General features: G+C 41.7%; 1 long non-coding RNA gene across 2 annotated transcripts; it reads right to left on the reverse strand.

The window, feature by feature from the left end:
- Nucleotides 1-659: 659 nt before the first annotated feature.
- Nucleotides 660-2,149, reverse strand: LOC122003624. 2 transcript variants are annotated; one of them, XR_006118011.1, is made up of 4 exons: nucleotides 1,644-2,149; nucleotides 1,476-1,553; nucleotides 1,303-1,395; nucleotides 660-760 (listed from the first exon to the last, which is right to left on the reverse strand). It is a non-coding gene; the product is annotated as an uncharacterized LOC122003624 (long non-coding RNA). The 2 variants fall into 2 exon arrangements; XR_006118010.1 differs by having other exon boundaries at nucleotides 1,303-1,399.
- Between the last annotated feature and the right edge of the window lie 6,076 nt (nucleotides 2,150-8,225).

An 8,225-nucleotide genomic window follows, 5' to 3' on the forward strand; every position in this document is an offset into this window, starting at 1 on the left:
CGCCCATATTTTGGCCGAACGGACAACCCGCTCGGCCCTTTGGCCCCTGCCGAGCGGACTCCCGCTCGGCCCTTCGATCCTCCTGCCTTGGCGTCGGAAACCTGAGCCCATGGATGGGTTATCTCTAGCTCTGCTCGGACCTACCCATCTGCTCGGCTCAGCCATCAACCGCTCAGCCTTTCCTCGGTCCTCAAGCTGAGACCCTTCGGGAAGTGGGTCCCTCATTCTTACTGCCGGATCATACACAAAATATAAGTACAATCAACCTGTATCCTCCATTAAAAACACAACAGACATGTGTGTATACCCCAAACATACAATCAACACAACTCCTCCAAAAGTACATGACAAATACGTGTGTACATAAAATATGCAAATGCACGGTCAACAAGATGACTCCTATAACACATACCCACCTATGTACGATCCACGTCATATACCCAATCAGCATGGGAATACCAACAACCCGACAATCCCTACAAGACATACTCTACACGTGTAATCACAACAGAGTAGATATCAAGAGTGGAGACTGTATCAGAATTAAATAGATCATCACAAGGGTCAAGCATAAGTATCATGCAGGAAAAACAGCAACCGATCATGATATAAGGTAAAGTAGCCTAATTCATCCAATAATAACCATGCACTAAGTTTCAAAGAAACTATAAAGAGGTTAAGGAAGAAATACCCGCCTTTATCTGTTGACCGTGTCAAACAAACCAATTCCACGTCGAGACGCTCGCTTCGAAATAAAGTCCTGCGAACACATAATATATTTAGCTAATTACATAGGTAGCAAATAGCTAAATAAACTTCCCAATCTAATTAGGGAAACCCTAACCGAAATAATTAACTCAATCCCTTAATCCAATTAGGATCACTCCAAACAAATCTGATCTCTGATTAATCTCCCAAATCAACACATCATTTAATCCAATAACAAATCCATCTCTTAAATATCAATCCATCCCATAATGCTATCAACCCGCAATAACCTATCATAAAACAAATATCTATCATAAATCAACAACAACCTAACATCATCATCAACAACTAACCAAACCACCACATCTAGTAACCCAACCAACAATCAATCCAATAACCCAAAGAATGATCACATAACAATCTACATTAACCAATCACCATATCCACAAATTCCAACCCAATACAAACCTCAACCAATCCACATCACAATACTCATAAATCTAAGCAATACAAACCCCCACACAACCCATAGAAAACCTAATTACGTAACACACTACTGATAAGAACCAAAACACCTTACCGTAGAACACTTACCTTGAGGTATGATCACAATCAAGAGCTCACAGCCAACAAGAACCCCTGCTGATAGCTACCAAAGAAGCATTCATACATCAATCCTTCTAAAATCTGTCTAGAACCAATTGTACAGCAATGAATTACTGAAACTCCAACAAACAAAACCCTACTTATCTCAAATAAACCCTCACCTCTTCACCGAGACTTCAATAGCTACAAGTAGTGGAGAAGCAAAGCTCGGCAGAGGAGAAATCCACCAACTAGCATATCTGATGCCACCCATTAATCCAGATAAACTGTCACAATGGAGATCCAATAGACAAGATTCTTGAAGTTGTATGAATCTAGATGAAACATACCTCAATTGCTCACCTCCAGGTGATATTGCCCGATCCAATCCAGCTAGTGTGGAGATACGAGTCAATCTCCAGCGACCAGATCGCAGAGGAGGAACAAGGAGATCAACCGGCTAGGGAGGCGACGCGATCAAGTCCCTCGCTGTGCCCTAGAATCAGATCCCTTCGATTGCGCGCAACAAAAGGCCGAAGAGAGGATCGCTCAACCGGAGACGATCTGGACAACGCTGGTACCATCGAGGTCCGGCAACTCTTCCTCCGGCGACTCGACGCGGACAGAATCACGGGCAGAGGGAGCTCTCCTTCGACATCGGGCCATCCGCGCACAAGAGAGAAATCGAGAGAGAGAGGAATGGGTTGTAGCTTCCCTCCTCCGGAAGCTACTCTGGTGAATGCCCTGCACCGGCGACACCGAGAGGGGAGGAGAGGAGAATCGCCGGTTGTCGGTGAATTTGGGGGAAGGAGAAAAGAGTATCGGTGTCGGGGAGGAAGGAAAGAGGGTTTTGGGGTCGGCGTTTGGGAAAAGAAAAAGAAAAGGAAATATAAATAAATCCAACATTTCCTCACTTAAACGGGGTATCCCAAACAGGCTTTATCCGAACCCATAAATTCGTTCCCGCAAAACCCGTCGTACGAGCTCCGAAAAATTCTCAAAAAATTTCTAAAAATTCCGAAAAAATTCTATAAGGCTATTTCCTAAATAACCTTATTAATTTAATTTTTCAATATCTTACAATGGTGAGTCACAAGGAGCTCATTAAAGTAACCATGCCTTCAAGGTTTCCCAAATAGTCCTACCCATTGAACTTAATACTAATCCATGGTCTAACTAGTTAGGATTCATTTAAGGGTAGCTTCGGTCAGTTCCAATTGATCAAATGCACCAGGTCGAAGCCATATCTTCGTAGACATGCGATGTCCAAGCTTCCCTAACATACTATCATCCAAAAACTTCACCAGTACTGTGGGTCAAGTTAAACCTAGCCCGTTTTAATCTAACCTTAATTACCCTACCGGGTAATGTACTCTTGGTTTACCCATTTCGGGTAGATTAGGTTCAGTTACCCTGTCGGGTAGTTCAGTTGGAGGTGCCAGCTAGTTTGGATCCTCCATCTATTTTTGAATTTTAAATTTATAAATTAATTTCAAATTTCTAATTTGATTTTGAATTTTAAATTTATAATTTATTTTCGAATTTTTTAATTTGATTTTGAATTTTGAATTTTGAATTTATAATTTAATTTCGAATTTTTAATTTGATTTTGAATTTTGAATTTATAATTTAATTTTGAATTTTTTTTTACTTTGATTTTAAATTTTTGAATTTTGAATTTATAATTTAATTTCGAATTTTTTAATTTTGAATTTGAATTTTGAATTTATAATTTAATTTTGATTTTTTAATTTGATTTTGAATTTTGAATTTATAATTTAATTTCAAATTTTTTAATTTTGAATTTGAATTTTGAAATTTAAAATTTTTAAGATCGTTTTTCTTTTTGCTCCCCCTGGATCATGGCCTCGATATGGTCTATCGAGGTAGTGTATTTGATCCTTCGGAACCCAGTATTGGCTAAGTCCAACTTGGTTGATCAATTTGGACTTGGGGACCCATGCTTGGACTGATTTACTACTTTGTTTGTTTATCAAGGATAAATAAGATCTATATTTACTTTTATATCCCAACCCAGTTCTATTGTAGATGGCTCTTTGTGTCCCAAGAATTAGGTCCAGATTCTTGGAGCCCAAAGAAAACTGTTCTAAGGTATTTTTTAACTCTATTACCTGATTTTTCAAACTGGAATTTTCTTCCTCAAGTTTTTGAACTTGAGTTGAATTTCCAGTCCGAACTTGATCAGGTAAGGTTTTAGTGTTAGTCACTTCTTTAAGGACAGCTACTTCCTTTAGAAGTGACTTTATCTTAAGGTTTGACTTAGCTAATTTGCGAAGTAAATAATTGACTAAATTATTAAGCCTGGGAATACTTACAGCGGAGTCTGGCCCTATGGAAACGGATGCGTATCCGTGGCTTTGCTCGGAGTCGGCCTCTGACTCGCTCTCGCTCTCGATGATCTGGTCCCGGGCCATCAGTGCGAGTAAACTCGTCTCCTTGAGTTCATCGTCGTCGTCCTCCGAAGAAGATTCGTCCCAGGTTGCCTTCAGGGCCTTCTTTCTCCTATGCTTTTTGGCTTCCTTTTGATTGGGGAAGTTGGCTTTGATGTGCCCCTTCTGGTTACACCCGTAGCATGTGACTTCAAACTTTACCTTTGAACTCGGTTGGACCTCCTTGGATTGAACTGCCTTCTTCAGATCTTTCTTGTTGAAGCCCTTCTTCTTCTTGTAGAGCTTTTTCACGAGGTTTACTAGTTCGCTGGTTAGTTCGTCTTCTGATTCCGGTTAAATTTTATTCGGGATCTCGGTTCGCGTGTTCGACTAGTACCTGCAAGCAAAGCTATACCTTTCTCGGATGGCTGTGCATTAGTTTGTTCATGAAGTTCAAATTCACTAAATAATTCATCTAATTTTAATGAAGACAAATCCTTGGAAACTTTGTAGGTATCTACCATCGATGCCCACAATGTACTCCTAGGAAACGAGTTAAGAGCATACCTTATAATGCCCCTATTTTCTACCTTCTGCCCAATTTCATGAAGGGAGTTCAGAATATCTTGAATTCGAGCGTGTAACGAACTTGCCGTCTCGCCTTCCTGCATTTTTAAATTGTATAGTTTATTAAGTAATAAATCACGCTTACTTACCTTGGTTTTCGAGGTGCCTTCGTGAAGTTCGATCAATTTTTCCCACAGCTCCTTTGCGGAAGAGAACGGATCGATTCTGTTGAGCTTTTCCTTGGTAAGACCGCACTGGATTGTGCAGGTGGCTTTGGCGTCGGCTTCCGCCTTTTTAATAAAGGCTGGCTCCCAGTTCTCACAGGATGTAGGCTTGCCGTCTGCATCAGTTGGTAGTTTCAGTCCTGTCTTGACTATCATCCAGGTGTCAAACTGGATCTTTAGATATATCTCCATTCGCCCCTTCCAATATCTGAAGTCTTCTCCGGAAAATAGTGGGGGACAAACAGTGCTATATCCTTCTTGTTGGCCCATTTAGATCTGAAAAAGCACAAACAGGAAAATCTATTCCAAGACTGAGTCTTGGATTAGTAGTGCGTGAAGAAGAAGAAAAAATAACGAGCTCAAGTGGTATTGACCAACCTTGAGCAACACCGATTTGAAAAGAATTAGAATTTTAGCTATTTAGCTAATTTCTAATTGACTCCGAAAGAAAAATAAACAAAATACCAAGAAAAAAAAATGGTTTTGAATGGTGGTTGCACCAATTCAAAACAACCCTGCTTTGATACCAATTGTTGGATCGAGAAGCGCTAGAGGGGGGGTGAATAGCGCTCACGGCTATTTTGTTCGATTATTGGAATTATAAAACGTTCGTAGAGTAATTAAAGCAGCGGAATAAATGAAACAAACACAAGAACACGGTCGTTTACTTCGTTCGGAGCCTAGGTCGACTCCTACTCGAAGGCCCGTGATCCTTGATTGCTTTCCGTGGGCAACAACTATAAGCTCGTATGAATATTACAAACTAATTACAAATGTAACTGCAATTAAAATTATACCGACAACAGTAGTAGAAAAGAAATCTGAGCTCCGGGTCGTCGGAATGTTGCAACAACACTTTGGAAGCAATACTTGAGCAGAACACAGGAGAATGGAAGCTTGGAAGTTGTTGTTGAGAGTTGCTGGTCGAGATCTCTTATAAAAGATGTTCAAGGCGCCTTCTACTGTTCACCAAGGCGCCTTGAATGAGCCGAGTCAGCCGCGGAGATAAGGGGCGAACTGGTCGAACCTTATCACAGATTTAAGGCGCCTTCCACTGTTCACCAGGGCACCTTCATCTGTTTAAGGCGCCTTCCATTGTTCATCAAGGCGCCTTGAACAACTTCTCGCAGCCAGCTCCAGCCTTGCACCCGAGGCGCCTCCAAGCTCCATGAAGGCACCTCGGACACTGTTCATCCGAGGCTTTAGGTTGCTCCTTTGCACCTGCAAGATACGTTAGTCCCAAACACTACCCTGCAACACAAAGTTAGCACAATAAATATGATAAATGAAGTATAGATAGTCTCCGGACTGTCCGAGTCTGACTTCGGGTTTCCGTCCGGAAACCCTAGGTCGACCCGACGCCTATTGTTCCCTCTACGGGGAACGCGTCCTCATCTACTCCACTCAGGAGATTTACCTGTTGCTAGTCGATCCTCCAGATCGACTGGACTTTTGCTCAGCACTCGACGCTTTCGGACTTTCTGCTGGACATCCGCTTCCCGGCTAGTCCAGTCTTTCACCTGGTTCGTGACACCAGGACTTTCCACCTAGGGTTACCACCCCCTAGGACTTTTGCCTGAAGTCATCGACCTGCCAAGACTTTCCGCATAGGCTTACCACCCCCTATGACCTAGGGTTACCACCCCCTAGGATTTTCCCTTTGCCTAACCACAGCTAGGACTTTCCTGAATTCCTCAAGCAGACTTGTTATATTACAAAACACCTTAACTATGAATCCTTTGCCATTATCAAAATACGAGTTTGATCGTCGGATGCTTCCCGCACCAACACAAGCGACTCCACAAATATCTACCTGATGTCTGAAATAAAAATATATCAATGGTATGAGTTCAACAACTCAGCTGATACCAGATAGACAGGCATAATAAGTTATAACTAACAATAATAATCATGTGGTACAGTTTCCTGAACAAAAGTAGGAAATGCATATTGGAAAGGGCTGAAGAAAACTGTACTCACTAGGACCTTCTATCCGAAACATAAGGATCGTCAGACCAGATACAAAATGTCACTTGTATGCATGTCAAACATATGCAACTACCAAAATGCAGCAACCAATATGCAGCAATCATAAGCAATAAATGCAATCATGCAAAATGGTGCAAAATGACATGTGTCACCCCTGACGCTAGTCAGCCATCTCACACGCGATGGTGAGACCGAGTGGGTAGGGCTATGACAATTATACACTCTACCATCACTGCTCCTGAGTGACTGAGTGGGCAGGATGCTGTCGGAGTACACTTATCCTCCTACCCCAAACAAAGTGGGGGAGCGCAATGCTCTCATCTCCTTGAGACAGTCCAAAGGAGGGATCCCTGTCGTGCTACCACGCTGCATCACGCTACCCATGAGTGGACTAGCAGAGCACTGACAGAGCAAACTGCACACACTCTGCCTGATATACCACTAACCTATGAGTGGTTATGTGTGCAGATCATGTAACTGGCGATATACTCAACAACAATGGAACCGACAATCGCTCAGCATGCAATCATGCAAGATGGTGCATGTCACTAAACATGTAGATACTAACAGTATGCACCTCCATATAAAATGTACCACAAAATAAATAGATCATACAATGATCTAGGAATCGTAAATCTAAGTACACAAATTAGATATGACAAATTACAAGTCTACTACACAGTAGGTCAATGTATGTCACTATTTCTAAGAATAGGAGTACACATGACAACAATCAAGATGGTATAAGCATGAATGTATAACATATAAAGATATAGGCATACTACAAGAACCCAAATAGTGACATACCCAAGCAAATGTAAACATAAAAATTACTACTAGCTATAAACTATTATGCATATCTAAAATGACTATATCAAAGAGATAAGTCAGAAGTACCCGCCTAAAAATGGAGATCGTATCTGAAAGATCCTACGTCGAGACGCTCGTCTCGAATCAGAGTCATGCATCAATCAACACATATTTTATTTAGCTAAATTCATATGAATTAATCAGCTAAATAAAATACCCAAACCTAATTAGGGGAAACCCTAATCGATCGTAGACATTAACCCTAACTATATTTAATCCACCGGTCAACCAGGGCTAGTTTCCTTAACCCTAATCGTACCACTATTCAATTAGATTAAAATCCATATATAATCAACCTAATACAAACTAACCAACTTGTACAATCCAATACCACTAATGCAATCCAACGTAACAATGGAATCACCTCTAAAACCCACCTAAATTTGGATGTATCACTGTTGATCCAAAGTCAAAGGCATTGGCTGCTGAGAACTGGTAGCTGGTGCAAGGTGAGGTGGCTGATCTCCCAAACAAAATTTCCCTAAGCATTCCACACTTGATTCAGATTAAGTTAAACATGAATCAATTCAACAACTCACCTCACCTTTGCCCTCTCTGTTGAATCACAGCCGAAGATTTTAGCTGTTGGAAAATAGTGTCCAGAGTAGAAGATCTGGTGGCTGCGGCTACTGGCTCTAGGTCAAGATGGTGGCGCTGGCTCAAAGTAGAGGAAGACAGCGACAAGCGGAATCATACCAAGAAGAAAGGGGCGGCAATGTATAGAAGCTAGGGCTTGGGTGTGGTTGTTGTGCTGCCAAATCACAGCAGAGGAGAGCGATCTGTGCAGTCGCTAGAGCATAGGGAAGGCGGTGATCACTCTAGGGCAGAGATGCGCGAAAAGAAGGACTGCTGCTGCCGGTGCTCTCATGGCGATCAGCGTGGTGAGAACCTC

Source organism: Zingiber officinale, chromosome 7B (genome assembly GCF_018446385.1).
Source record: "Zingiber officinale cultivar Zhangliang chromosome 7B, Zo_v1.1, whole genome shotgun sequence".
Lineage (NCBI taxonomy): Eukaryota > Viridiplantae > Streptophyta > Magnoliopsida > Zingiberales > Zingiberaceae > Zingiber > Zingiber officinale.